Here is a 15,415-nt window from a genome sequence, read left to right as displayed (position 1 = left end):
TTTTCTTGCCGCAGCTGAATGATTTACATCTGTTAGCCAGCATAAGTACATGTGGGGATTCCCTAGCAACCAGGCAACCCCCACATATACTTATGCTGGCTAACAGATGTAAAACATTCAGCTGCGGTGAAGAAAACGAAATCTCCGAGTACTAAAAAATACTCGGAGGACCCCCGAGCATGCTGGAGAAATCTCAAGTAATGAGTATATTCGCTCATCACTAGACGCTATATAATAAAGGACGGCACCATACATAAATAGAGAGGATGTTACGCAATAAGGGATGGGAGGGTACCTTACCGCAGATGCGATTTCAGGATACGGACACCGCGAAGCAGTCATAGGAAGCGAGCACTAATAACAGTACACAGGGTATGGGATATGGGATACTATATCAGACTAGGGATGGGGACCTGGCAACATACAGTTGCATACACACCAACCACCTAACATACTGTAACTATAGGGATTGCTCAGGCACCTCCCTACTGGGGAGGGTGTTTTTTATACAAGCTGTCTCCACGCTTTTGGCTAGGAGACACATTGCAAGTGAACACACATTTAACTAAATGCATCCCAGCTGAGCATTTACCATGTGCACATGCTGCCCCTTTTAGAACAGGGGAGTGCGCACACATGCACCCTAGGCACGTCATCGGGACACAGTGCAGCATGCATAGTGGAGGTAGAAGGCAGGAGCATGCTGGAGACAGTGCCATGGGCCGGTGAGTAAGCTGGTGTCCCTGCATAGAGGGAGGAGGGGACACCATGTCGGGCATAGTGCTACCTGCCCCTTTCTCAATTTGTCTTGTTCTTCTGCAACCCATAAAAAAAACTCGATTCTACTCACCTTTCTCCGCTCCTACGCCACACGGCATCCTCTTCTGCAACCGGCGCAAGAGCCGCCAGCTGACTTGTCGTCACTGCCATATGCCCCCCAATCATGGACACACCGAGGTCAGATGCTGGATGCAAATTGGTCAGTGGCATGTACTGCAGCGGAACCGGCGGATCACCGGCGCTGCAATATATTTCAGCTGAATGTGCGTCCAAGGATGAAGATTGAGCTGCAATAATCGCTGGTGTCAGTGGCCGCACTCCACTTCTGGGCCCGATGCAGCTGCATTGGTAATTTGTCTGGCCCCGGGAATGCCCCGTTAAAGGGAACCTGTCACCAGGTTTGGCAGATGTAATATACAGCCACCACCTTTCAGGGCTCATCTATAGCATTCTATAATGCTGTATATAAGCCTCCGATCCGACCTGCAAGAGAAGAAAAATAAGTTTTATTATACTCACCCGGGGGCGGTCCGGTCCGATGAGTGTCACAGCTCCGGGTCCGGCACCTCCCATCTTCTTATGATCGCCGCCGTCCTGCTTGCATCATGGCTCCCCGGCATTGCGCTCCTGCGCAGTCGTACTTATCTGCGCATAGTACTGCAGTGCGCAGATGCCAGGAAAGGTCAGAGAGGCCCAGCGCCTGCGCACTAAAGGACTTTGCTCTGCCCTCAACAGGAAAGATAAGTACGCCTGTGCAGGAGCGCGATGCCGGGGAGCCATGAAGCAACAGGAGGATGGCATCGCAAGAAGATGGGAGGCGCCGGACCCTGACCTACGACACCCAGGTGAGTATAATAAAACTTATTTTCTTATCTTTCAGGTCGGATCAGGGACTTATCTACAGCATTACAGAATTCTGTAGATAAGCCCTGAAAGGTGGTGGCCGTATCGTATAGCAGCCAAAACTGCTGACATGTTCCTTTTAAGTGATATTTACCTTTACACTTACTACCTACTGTGTCTCAGGTACTAATATATATATATATATTGTAAATATAGGAAAACTGACTGAACAGCAATCTAGACAAGACAAGATTTGGCCAAAAATTGTGAGCCCATCCACCAAACGTCAAGGTAATCTCAGATCGGATGGGTACCTGACCTGTCTGCCTAGTGTGAACACTTACCTATGGCTAATAACATGGTAAAGCCTGCATTTATAGGAAGGTCGGAACCAACTGTGTTTGGATGTAATTAAAATCACAGCATGGTGAAGGGCGGGGCGTTCAAGTCAGAAAAAATAGTACATAGTAAATATAAGAAAACTGACTGAACAGCAATATAGTCTCAACTGGTGCATAACCAAAAAAGACATATAGCAAATAGATAAATGGCTGCATTCAATTTTACTGTGCTAAAGCAAGGAAATGTGCGATACATGAAATGTGAATAGCATAATGGCTTGTGAAATCTATGAAGAAACACAAGAGATGCTTAGCACAAGATTTTGCCAAAAATTGTGAGCCCATCCACCAAACGTCAAGGTAATCTTGTGCTAAGCATCTCTTGTGTTTTTTCATAGATTTCACAAGCCATTATGCTATTCACATTTCATGTATCGCACATTTCCTTGCTTTAGCACAGTAAAATTGAGTGCAGCCATTTATCTATTTGCTATATATTGTACATACATACATGCATAGATAACCAAAGTACACATCGATACATGAAAACACTTTTGGCCATGACTGTGTATGTGTGTGCATTATATGTAGCATATACAGTATACTGTATGTATATATATATATATATATATATATATATATATACAGTCATATGAAAAAGTTTGGGCACCCCTATTAATCTTAAGCTTAATGTTTTATAAAAATTGTTTTTTTTTGCAACAGCTATTTCAGTTTCATATATCTAATAACTGTTGGACACAGTAATGTTTCTGCCTTGAAATGAGGTTTATTGTACTAACAGAAAATGTGCAATCTGCATTCAAACAAAATTTGACAGGTGCATAAGTATGGGCACCCTTATCATTTTCTTGTTTTAAATACTCCTACCTACTTTTTACTGACTTACTAAAGCACTTTTTTTGGTTTTGTAACCTCATTGAGCTTTGAACTTCATAGCTAGGTGTATGCAATCATGAGAAAAGCTACTTAAAGTGGCCACTTGCAAGTTGTTCTCCTGTTTGAATCTCCTCTGAAGAGTGTCATCATGGGCTCCTCAAAACAACTGTCAAATGATCTGAAAACAAAGATTATTCAACATAGTTGTTCAGGGGAAGGATACAAAAAGCTGTCTCAGAGGTTTAACCTGTCAATTTCCACTGTGAGGATTATAGTAAGGAAATGGAAGAACATAGGTACAGTTCTTGTTAAGGCCAGAAGTGGCAGGCCAAGAAAAACATCAGAAAGGCAGAGAAGAAGAATGGTGAGATCAGTCAAGGACAATCCTCAGGCCACCTCCAGAGATCTGCAGCATCAACTTGCTGCAGATGGTGTCACTGTGCATCGGTCAACTATACAACGCACTTTGCACAAGGAGAAGCTGTATGGGATAGTGATGCGAAAGAAGCTGTTTCTGCAAGCACGCCACAAACAGAGTCGGCTGAGGTATGCAAAAGCACATTTGGAGAAGCCAATTTATTTTTGGAAGAAGGTCCTGTGGACTCATGAAACCAAGATTGAGTTGTTTGGTAATACAAAAAGGTGTTATGCATGGCGACAAAAAAACACAGTGCGGTGTATAGTTGACCGATGCACAGTGACACCATCTGCAGCAAGTTGATGCTGCAGCTCTCTGGAGATGGTCTGAGGATTGTCCTTGACTGATCTCACCATTAATCTTCTCTGCCTTTCTGATGTTTTTCTTGGCCTGCCACTTCTGGCCTTAACAAGAACTGTACCTGTGTTCTTCCATTTCCTTACTATGTTCCTCACAGTGGAAATTGACAGGTTAAATCTCTGAGACAGCTTTTTGTATCCTTCCCCTGAACAACTATGTTGAATAATCTTTGTTTTCAGATCATTTGACAGTTGTTTTGAGGAGCCCATGATGACACTCTTCAGAGGAGATTCAAACAGGAGAACAACTTGCAAGTGGCCACTTTAAGTAGCTTTTCTCATGATTGCATACACCTAGCTATGAAGTTCAAAGCTCAATGAGGTTACAAAACCAAAAAAAGTGCTTTAGTAAGTCAGTAAAAAGTAGGTAGGAGTGTTTAAAACAAGAAAATGATAAGGGTGCCCATACTTATGCACCTGTCAAATTTTGTTTGAATGCAGATTGCACATTTTCTGTTAGTACAATAAACCTCATTTCAAGGCAGAAACATTACTGTGTCCAATAGTTATTAGATATATGAAACTGAAATAGCTGTTGCAAAAAAACCAATTTTTATAAAACATTAAGCTTAAGATTAATAGGGGTGCCCAAACTTTTTCATATGACTGTATATATATAATTATACACACACAGATAACTACTGTACACTCAGGTTCTAATACACACACATACATATATATATACATATATATATAGTGTACTGTGATTATCTTTGTGTCCCACAGATACATATGAGCACTGTGCATAGGTACATATATATATACTAGATGGTGGCCCGATTCTAACGCATCGGGTATTCTAGAATATGTATGTAGTGCGACGTAGTATATAACACAGGCCACGCAGTATATAGCACAGCCATGTAGTATATAGCACAGCCTACGCAGTATATTAGCACAGCGACGTAGTATATAACACAGGCACGCAGTATATAACACAGCCCACGCAGTATATAACATAGCCCACGCAGTATATAACACAGCCCACGTAGTATATTGCACAGCCACGCAGTATATAACACAGCCCACATAGTAAATAACACAGAGACGTAGTATATAGCACAGCCCACGCAGTATATAACACAGCCCACGCAGTATATTAGCACAGCGACGCAGTATATAACAGCCCACGTAGTATATTGCACAGCTATGCAGTATATAACACAGCCACGCAGTATATAGCACAGCCCATGCAGTATATAACACAGCCCACACAGTATATTAGCACAGCGACGCAGTATATAACAGCCCACGTAGTATATTGCACAGCTATGCAGTATATAACACAGCCACGTAGTATATAACACAGCCACGTAGTATATAGCACAGCCCACCCAGTATATTGCACAGCCCATGCAGTATATAACACAGCCCACGTAGTATATAACACAGGCCACGTAGTATATAGCAATGTGTGCACCATATCCCTGTCTAAAAAACAATTAAAATAAAATATAGTTATATACTCACCCTCCGGCGGCTCCCGGATCTAGCGCAGGCCTTTAGCGATGCTCCTTGCGATGCTCCGTTCCCAGTAATGCTTTGCGGCAATAACCCCTGATCATGTAGCAGTCTCGCCTCATTGCCGCAATGCATTCTTGGGACCGGAGCGCGAGGAGCAGGAAAGGCTGGCGTGGACGGCGAGAATATAATGTGTTTTTTTAAATTATTATTATTTTTAACATTATAAGTGTTTATTATTGATGCTGCATAGGCATAGTAAAAAGTGTAGCGGTGTTTAACTCCCGCCCCAATATCGATGATTGGTCGAGGTCGCGTCAGGTGTCTGACTCATGTGAACATCGGCCATCACATCACCCTCCCCTCCCCCCGTAGACACTTACCACCCCTGTACTGAGGGGTCTTTACTGAGGAATGGCTGCACTGGCCACTCAGGCAACATTCACACTGCAGCTCCTGCATCTGAATGGGCCAGTGCCGCAGTTTTTCAATAAAGCCCCCTCAGTACAGGTGGTGGAGGTAGCTACAGGGGGCAGGAGGGATTGATGTGATAGCTCATGTGAACATTGATCAGGCAGTTCAGTTGTCAGAACTGCTCAGGAGGCAGGAGAGGTGACAGATGTACTGACTGCTCAGAGGCAGTGAGGAGGAGGCAGGAGACAGGACTGGCTGAGATCAGCCATACTTACCAGGCCTGTTCCTGCCTGCACCAGGAAGAGAAGCTGGGGGCGTGTCCAAGGATTCCGGGGGGCGTGTCCAGGGCTCCTTCATCATATTAAAGAGCCAGTGGCAGCATCAACTCAGGGGAGAGGAAGAGGCCCCTCTCTGACAGCAAAAGGCTCAGGTACGGCCCCTTCCTCTCTTAGTGTAGATGCAGCCGCTGGCTCTATGAGAGAGTAAGATATTTGAGCAGCTGGTCGGGCCCCCTGTCCTCCTGGGCCCCTGTGCAGCTGCACAGGCTGCACATGTGGTGTGTCCGCCCATGTACCTGTCTATCATCTATCTATCTATCTATCTATCTATCTATCTATCTACTTATCTATCTGTCTCACTATCTATCTATCTGTAGAAAAATGGAATGGAAGCAGCACTCTAATGAGAACAAGTAAAAAAAAGTGTGCTGTATTCACCCATTCCAGCTTCTCATTTGAAGCATTTTCTTTGTAAATATATATACAGGGTGGGCCATTTATATGGATACACCTAAATAAAATGGGAATGGTTGGTAATATCACCTTCGTGTTTATGGCACATTAGGGGAAAACTTTTCAAGATGGGTGGACACCATGGTGGCCATTTTGAAGTCGGCCATTTTGGATTCAACTTTATTTTTTCCAATGGGAAGAGGGTCATGTGACACATCAAACTTATTGAGAATTTCACAAGAAATACAATGGTGTGCTTGGTTTTAACATAACTTTACTCTGTCATGAGTTATTTACAAGTTTATGACCACTTATAAAATGTGTTCAAAGTGCTGCCCATTGTGTTGGATTGTCAATGCAACCCTCTTCTCCTCCCCTTGGCACACTGATAGCAACACCGCAGAGGAAATGCTAGCACAGGCTACACATCTCGTATCTTCACAGCATAGACAATTGCCTTCAGATGACCCCAAAGATAAAAGTCTAAGGGGGTCAGATCGGGAGACCTTGGTGGCCATTCAACTGGCCCACAACGACCAATCCACTTTCCAGGAAACTGTTCATGTAGTAATGCCCGAACCTGACACCCAAGATGGTGCACCACCACATTATGGGTGTTGTTAATAATCTCAATGCAGCTGGTACCACAGTCACCAAGAAAACCATTGGTAACACATTACGCCGTAAAGGTTTAAACCTGCAGTGCCCGCAAGGTCCACCTGCTAAAGAAGGCACATGTGCAGGCCCGTCTGAAGTTTGCCAATGAACACCTGATGATTCTGTGAGTGATTGGGAGAAGGTGCTGTGGTCAGATGAGACAAAAATTGAGGTCTTTGGCATTAACTCAACTCGCTGTGTCTGGAGGAAGAGAAATGCTGCCTATGACCCAGAGAACACTTCCCACTGTCAAGCATGGAGGTGGAAGCATTATGTTTTGGGGGGTGTTTCTCTGCTAAGGGCACAGGACTACTTTACCACATCAATTGGAGAATGGATGGAGCCTTGTACAGTAAAATCGTGAGTGACAACCTCCTTCCCTCTGCCAGGACATTAAAAAGGGGTCGTGGCTGGGTCTACCAGCAAGATAATGACCCAAAACATATAGCCAAGGCTACAAAGGAGTGGTTTAAAAAGAAGCACATTAAGGTCAATGAGTGGCCTAGCTAGTCTTCAGACCTTAATCCCATAGAAAACTTAGAGAGGGAGTTGAAGCTCCGAGTTGCCAAGCAACCGCCTCAAAATCTTAATGATTTAGAGATGATCTGTTAAAAGGAGTGGACGTGCGCAAACCTCATCATCAACTACAAAAAACATCTGACTGCTGTGCTTGCCACTAAGTATTAAGTCATGTTTGTCAGAGGGATCAAATACTTATTTCTCACTGCAAAATGCAAATCAATTTATATAATTTATACAATGTGATTTTCCAGATTTTATTTTCTATATTCTATCTCTCAATGTTAAAATTAACCTACCCTTAAAATTATAGACTGTTCATGTCTTTGTCAGTGGGAAAACTTACAAAATCAGCAAGGGATCAAATACTTATTTCCCCCATTGTATATACAGGTGCCTCTCACGAAATTAGAATATAATGAACAATAATACACACCCACTATACCAGCTGTTCTTGAAGCAGAAGAGCACATTCAGCAGCCATCAAATCCTACTTAGGTGCAAGAAGAAGAAATTCAGGAAATAGTTTGTGCCCACTGCTATGGGGATGTATAACAATCTCCTAAGGGCGAAAGACGACAATGACCTATGGATGGTGCACTAACAGCAATGATCAGAGATTTAAGATTTAAGTACCGATCTGTGTCTAGGAATTGCTTTATATAATGCTGTTTGTCATGTTGCAATGCTTGGAATGCTGTTTGTAATGCTGCTGTAATACCATAATTTCTCTCAGGATCAATAAAGTGTATCGTATCGTATAACGGAGCTGTGGGGCAATTTACTGTATATAGCGGAGCTGTGAGCCCATCATACTGTGTTTGGGGGAGATGTACATGGGGTACTCAGGGATATATGCCAAGAAGAGGGACATATATACCAGGATGAAGGACATAAATATCAGGATGGATGGCATATATACCAGAATGAGGGACATATATACTAGGATGGAGGACATACAGTGGGTTCGGCAAGTATTCATACCCCTTTAAATTTTTCACTCTTTGTTTCATTGTAGCCATTTCGCTAATTCAAAAAAGTTCATTTTTTCTCATTAATGTACACTCTGCACCCCATCTTGACTGAAAAAAACAGAAATGTAGAAATTTTTGTAAATTTATTTAAAAAGAAAAACTGAAATATCACATGGTCATAAGTATTCAGACCGTTTGCTCAGTATTGACCAGAAGCACCCTTTTGAGCTAGTACAGCCATGAGTCTTCTTGGGAATGATGCAACAAGTTTTTGACACCTGGATTTGGGGATCCTCTCCAGTTCTGTCAGGTTGGATGGTGATCGTTGGTGGACAGCCATTTTCAGGTCTCTCCAGAGATGCTCAATTCGGTTTAGGTCAGGGCTCTGGCTGGGCCAGTCAAGAATGGTCACAGAGTTGTTTTGAAGCCACTCCTTTGTTATTTTAGCTGTGTGCTTAGGGTCATTGTCTTGTTGGAAGGTGAACCTTAGGCCAAGTTTGAGGTCCAGAGCACTCTGGAAGAGGTTTTTATCCAGGATATCTCTGTACTTGGCCGCATTCATGTTTCCTTCAATGACAACCAGTCATCCTGTCCCTGCAGCTGAAAAACACCCCCATAGCATGATGCTGCTACCACCATGTTTCACTGTTGGGATTGTATTGGGCAGGTGATGACCAGTGCCTGTTTTTCTCCACACATACCACTTAAAATTATTACCAAAAAAGTCTATCTTCATCTCATCAGACCAGAGAATCTTATTTCTCATAGTCTGGGAGTCCTTCATGTGTTTTTTAGCAAACTCTATGCGGGCTTTCATATGTCTTGCACTGAGGAGAGGCTTCCTTCGGGCCACTCTGCCATAAAGCCCCGACTGGTGGAGGGCTGCAGTGATAGTTGACTTTGTGGAACTTTCTCCCATCTCCCTACTGCATCTCTGCAGCTCAGACACAGTGATCTTGGGGTTCTTCTTTACCTCTCTCACCAAGGCACTTCTCCCATGATTGCTCAGTTTGGCTGGATGGTCAAATCTAGGAAGACTTCTGGTGGTCCCAAACTTTTTCCATTTAAGGATTATGGAGGCCACTGTGCTCTTAGGAACCTTGAGTACTGCAGAAATTCTGTTGTAACCTTGGCCAGATCTGTGCCTTGCCACAATTCTGTCTCTGAGCTACTTGGCCAGTTCCTTTGACCTCGTGATTTTCATTTGGTCTGACATGCACTGTGAGCTGTGGGGTCTTATATATACAGGTATGTGCCTTTCCAAATCAAGTCCTATCAGTATAATTAAACACTCCAATGAAGGAGTAGAACCATCTCAAGGAGGATCACAAGGAAATGGACAGCATGTGACTTAAATATTAGTGTCTGAGCAAAGGGTCTGAATACTTATGACCATGTGATATTTCAGTTTTTCTTTTTTATTAAATTTGCAAAAATTTCTACATCTTTTTTTTCAGTCAAGATGGGGTGCAGAGTGTACATTAATGTGAAAAAATGAACTTTTTTGAATTTACCAAATGGCTGCAATGAAACAAAGAGTGAAAATTGTAAAGGGGTCTGAATACTTTCCGTACCCACTGTATATGGGGAGGCAGGACAAGGGACCAGGATGGATATATATGGGGTAGCCAGGATGGATAAGTAGAGGTGTTAGGATGGATATATAGAGGGGCCAGGATAGATATATGGAGGGGACAGAACAAGGAACCAGGATGGGTATATGAGAGGGCAGGACAAGGGACCAGCTTGGATATATGGGGTAGCCAGGATGGATATGTAGAGGGGTTAGGATGGATATATGGAGAGACCAAGATTGATATATTGGGTGGGATAGATATATGGAGGGGACAGGACAAGGAACCAGGATGGATATATGGGGGGCAGGATGGATATATAGGGGAGCCAGGATGGATATTTGGAGGGGCCAGGATGGATATATGGAGGGGCCAGGATGGATACATGGGGGAGCCAGGATGGGTATATGGGGGGGCCAGGATGGATATTTGGAGGGGCCAGGATGGATATATGGAGGGGCAAGGATGGCTATATGGGGGAGCCAGGATGGATATATGGAGGGGCCAGGATGGATATATAGGGGATCCAGGATGGATATATGGGGGGGCCAGGATGGATAGATGGGGTGCCAGGATGGGTTACCTGATTAGGGGCCTACTCGTATGTTAAGTGATTTTCATGCACATCTATATATATAATTGTCTAAGGGTTTTTCCGTCTGTCTGTCTGTCTGTCTGTCCTGGAAATCCCGCGTCTCTGATTGGTCGAGGCCGCCAGGCCTCGACCAATCAGAGACGGGCACAGCATGGCGACGATGATGTCATAAAGGTTGCCTCGACCAATCAGCGACGGGCACAGTCTGCCGCCAGGCCTCGACCAATCAGCGACGGGCACAGTATTGACGTAGATGTCATAATGGTTGCCATGGCGACGATGATGTCATAAAGGTTGCCTCGACCAATCAGCGACGGGCACAGTCTGCCGCGAATTCTGGAATCATCATTGTCCATATACCACGGGGACATGCATATTCTAGAATACCCGATGCATTAGAATCGGGCCACAGTCTAGTCTGTAATAAGAAGCGTTGAAATTCTTGAAGAGCCCTTGCTGGATATGCCACTAATGAGGAGAGACTGCCATCTGCTGGCAAGGCGAAATACAGCGGAACCAAATGATGCTGGAAGATTTGCAGGAGGAGCGACTTCGGGTGCTGGACCTGATCAGGTGACCCACAGGAAGGACTTCCAGGATATACAGTAAAAGCCCTGCACATGCAGATTTGGCATTAGAGAATAGAGTGGAGCAGATGCGCTCCAGAGGTGTCGCTGAGGCCATCGTAACAGGTCTGAGCAGAAAGTCTGCGACATCAAGGTGTTGGCCATTGCCTGACAAGACCCAGATTCTGCACAGGAGGAATCCTGGTTATGCCTGCGTTGGTCGAGACCAGGAGCCATGCCCTATGCCAGTAACGCTCAAGAGATCAGACACCGCTTGTCAGGAGCCGAGGCCTAGTCCACTTCGGTTCAGTCCTGAGAAACTTCAGTTGATGGTCAAGCCGACAAGATCCCTGAGGAGACTGCAACAGGCAAGGACGCACCTGCATCTGCGGAAGGACAGTGCGTGTGAGCAGGGCCTTCACTTCCAGCTATCCTCTATGATACCAGGGTCGGCTGGGATTAGGGTCTTAGGTTGGGAGGGGGCCGGTTGGTGCGTGGGAGACTCAACGGGCTTTGATAGGCTACGTCAGAGAGGGACTTGCAGCTTAGCGGAAAAACCTGGTGACCCCGCTAGGGCCAGAATTGCAGCGAGAGAACTTACGCGGTGGCTCCCACAACTGGGCACTCTACTGTCGCGAACAGAACATTGATGTTAGAAAGACAAATACTGTACTTTCTTTGCTTTTCCAAGTTTATTGTTATCTTTGTTTGAATGTTAATTTGCCTAATTACTAACACTAATTGTTAAGAGTTAGGGTACCGTCACACAGTGCCATTTTGATCGCTACGACGGTACGATTCGTGACGTTCTAGCAATATCGTTACGATATCGCAGTGTCTGACACGCAGCAGCGATCAGGGACCCTGCTGAGAATCGTACGTCGTAGCAGATCGTTTGGAACTTTCTTTCGTCGCTTGATCACCCGCTGACATCGCTGGATCGTTGTGTGTGACAGCGATCCAGCAGATGTGTTCGCTTGTAACCAGGGTAAACATCGGGTAACTAAGCGCAGGGCCGCGCTTAGTAACCCGATGTTTACCGTGGTTACCAGCGTAAACGTAAAAAAAACAAACAGTACATACTTACATTCCGGTGTCTGTCCTCCGGCGTCTCAGCTTCTCTGCACTGTGAGCGCCGGCCAGCCAGAAAGCGAGCACAGCGGTGACATCTGACGTCACCGCTGTGCTTTCCGGCTGCTGTGCTTCCACAGTGCAGAGAAGCTGAGACGCCGGAGGACAGACACCGGAATGTGAGTATGTACTGTTTGTTTTTTTTACGTTTACGCTGGTAACCAGGGTAAACATCGGGTTACTAAGCGCGGCCCTGCGCTTAGTAACCCGATGTTTACCCTGGTTACCCGGGGACTTCGGCATCGCTCCAGCGCCGTGATTGCAACGTGTGACCGCAGTCTACGACGCTGGAGCGATAATCATACGATCGCTGCGACGTCACGGATCGTGCCGTCGTAGCGATCAAAATGGTACTGTGTAATGGTACCCTTACTGTACTTTAAATCACTGTATATGAATAGAACTATAATCATCCCTGACTGCTTCTGCCTCATGCCTCTGTGCGCTGTATCCTGACACCTGTATTAGGCTACGTTCACATTTGCGGTCAGCGCCGCAGCGGCGCCGCATGCGTCATGCGCCCCTATATTTAACATGGGGGCGCATGGACATGCGTTGTGCTGCGTTTTGCGCCGCATGGCCGCAAGCGTTGGACGCAAGAAACGCTTCAAGTTGCATTTTTTTTGCGTCCAACTTTCGGTCAAAAAGGACGCATGCGGCGCAAAACGCAGCGTTTTAGCGTGCGTTTTGCCGCGTTTTTGTTTGCGTTGTGCGCTGCGGCGCCGACGCTGCGGCGCACAACGCAAATGTGAACGTAGCCTTACACAGCAATATGTTTTTGCTGAAATAATCTTCACGGCAATTTTTGAGGGGCTTCTCATAATCTTACGGATGTCTGCAGCATTGAGTATCTAAACATGTGGTTTCTTTTTTTTTGCATTGGCCACGGATTCTTTGTTATGCCTTATCACCTACAAACCATAAATACTGCTTTTTGCTGTAATGGGAAGGTCCGGAAATTGATCAGGAAAACATTCCTCTGTTTATAAATGACCCTTTGAGTGCATACATAGAACTTTGCTATCATAATTCTTCATTAAATTGAACATGGCATGTTGGAAACATTCATACGCAACACTACTGCCCTCCACAGTGATACCACGCAACTGGCAGGCAAGATACGACCATTTCTTACACTGCGCTGTTAAAATGAAATCTTACATCTGATTGGTTATATGGTCATAATCACTGCCTTGCACTTTAATTTACATCCTGCCCTGCACAGATGTGAAAAGAGTAGGCTGTCAATCAAACTGCCGAGGAGGGATTACTGTGAAGTGAGTGGTGACGTAACTGCTCCATGCACGCCCGTATGATTGAAAGCGAGCGGTTCCCATAAGGATATAAATTCATTTTCTCTTGGTATCCATGCTTCTAATAAAGCATCCAGGCAGCAGATTAATCTTTTTATCTGCAGGTAAAAAGCATTTTTGCCCTTTAAACAGATTTTAGTTTTTAACAACTCTTCATTGTTAAAGGAGTTTCCACATTTAACTTTTTTCTATAACTGTAGTTTATGTTAGATTTTTTAAAGTTTAACACTTAACATAAACACATTACAATCACATAATATGTAAAAGAACATGAGTGTGTATAAAATACATGAAATCTTAAATGGGTTGTCCACTAGTTGGAAAACCCCTTCTTGATCTAAATGTTTGGCCCTGATAAAATAAAAAAAGCCTATACTCACTTCCTGTGCCGACACCGTTCCAGTGGTGACAGCACTCTCGGTCTTGGGGCCCCCTGCGGTTGCTGTGACATGTGACCCTGGCACCCAATCAGTGCTGGCGTTACTGTCCCGCCTTTGGAGAAATCGAACATGGCTAGGAAGTTCGGGCTGCAGCTGCTTTCTCACTTCTTCATAGTATAGTATAATGTGCCACATAGGCCTCCATATAGTATAATACACTCTCCATAGTCCTTCATATAGTTTAATTCACTTCTCATATTGCTCGATATAGTATAATCCATCCCATAGTACTCCATATAGCACCCAATACTCTTCTATATAGTATAATGCACCCCACAGTCATCCATACATTATAATGCACTCCCCATAGTCCTCCATATAGTAGAATACACTCCCCATAGTCCTCAATATAGTAAAATGCATCCTATGATCCTCCACATAGTACAATGCACCCCCATAGTCCTCCATATAGTATAATGCATTTCCCATAGTCCTCCATACAGTAAAATGCATTCCCCATAGTCCTCCCTACAGTATAATGCAGCCCTCATCTATATATATAATTGTCTAAGGGTTTTTCCGTCTGTCCTGGAAATCCCACGTCTCTGATTGGTCGAGGCCGCCTGGGCCTCAACCAATCAGCGACGGGCACAGTATCGACGTAGATGTCATAATGGTTGCCATGGCGACGATGATGTCATAAAGGTTGCCTTGACCAATCAGCGACGGGCACAGTCTGCTGCGAATTCTGGAATCATCATTGTCCATATACTACAGGGACATGCATATTCTAGAATACCCAATGCGTTAGAATCGGGCCACAATCTAGTATAGTATAATGAACTCTAAATAGTCCACAGGTGGCGTCACGTGAAATCCTCTACCAACATTCCCTCATCTCTTTATTGCGCGCCCAGGGCCACGTACCAGGTCCCGCTGCCGTGACCACTCTTTTAAGAATCATCCGACCCGGTTCCGAGTACCCCACGGCCCTAGCGGGTGTCACACAGCACAGATGCAGCGATAGAGCAGTAGGGAGTGAGGACGATTTTGCTATTTTTATAACAATATGACCTTAAAAAAATAACGTGGAAAGCCCTTCTGATAATACAGGTCCTTCTCAAAAAATTAGCATATAGTGTTAAATTTCATTATTTACCATAATGTAATGATTACAATTAAACTTTCATATATTATAGATTCATTATCCACCAACTGAAATTTGTCAGGTCTTTTATTGTTTTAATACTGATGATTTTGGCCTACAACTCCTGATAACCCAAAAAACCTGTCTCAATAAATTAGCATATCAAGAAAAGGTTCTCTAAATGACCTATTACCCTAATCTTCTGAATCAACTAATTAACTCTAAACACATGCAAAAGATACCTGAGGCTTTTAAAAACTCCCTGCCTGGTTCATTACTCAAAACCCCCATCATGGGTAAGACTAGCGACCTGAC

General features: G+C 44.5%; 1 protein-coding gene across 1 annotated transcript in view; it reads right to left on the bottom strand.

Moving 5' to 3' along the window:
• The window catches only part of LOC143816735 (uncharacterized), a 34,107-nt gene that overhangs the window by 10,398 nt on the left and 8,294 nt on the right, over positions 1–15,415 (bottom strand). The window lies entirely within an intron of this gene.

Source organism: Ranitomeya variabilis, chromosome 3, assembly GCF_051348905.1.
Source record: "Ranitomeya variabilis isolate aRanVar5 chromosome 3, aRanVar5.hap1, whole genome shotgun sequence".
NCBI lineage: Eukaryota > Metazoa > Chordata > Amphibia > Anura > Dendrobatidae > Ranitomeya > Ranitomeya variabilis.
The sequence above is the reverse complement of the archived record's forward strand: the minus strand, read 5'-3'. Positions and strand labels throughout refer to the sequence as shown.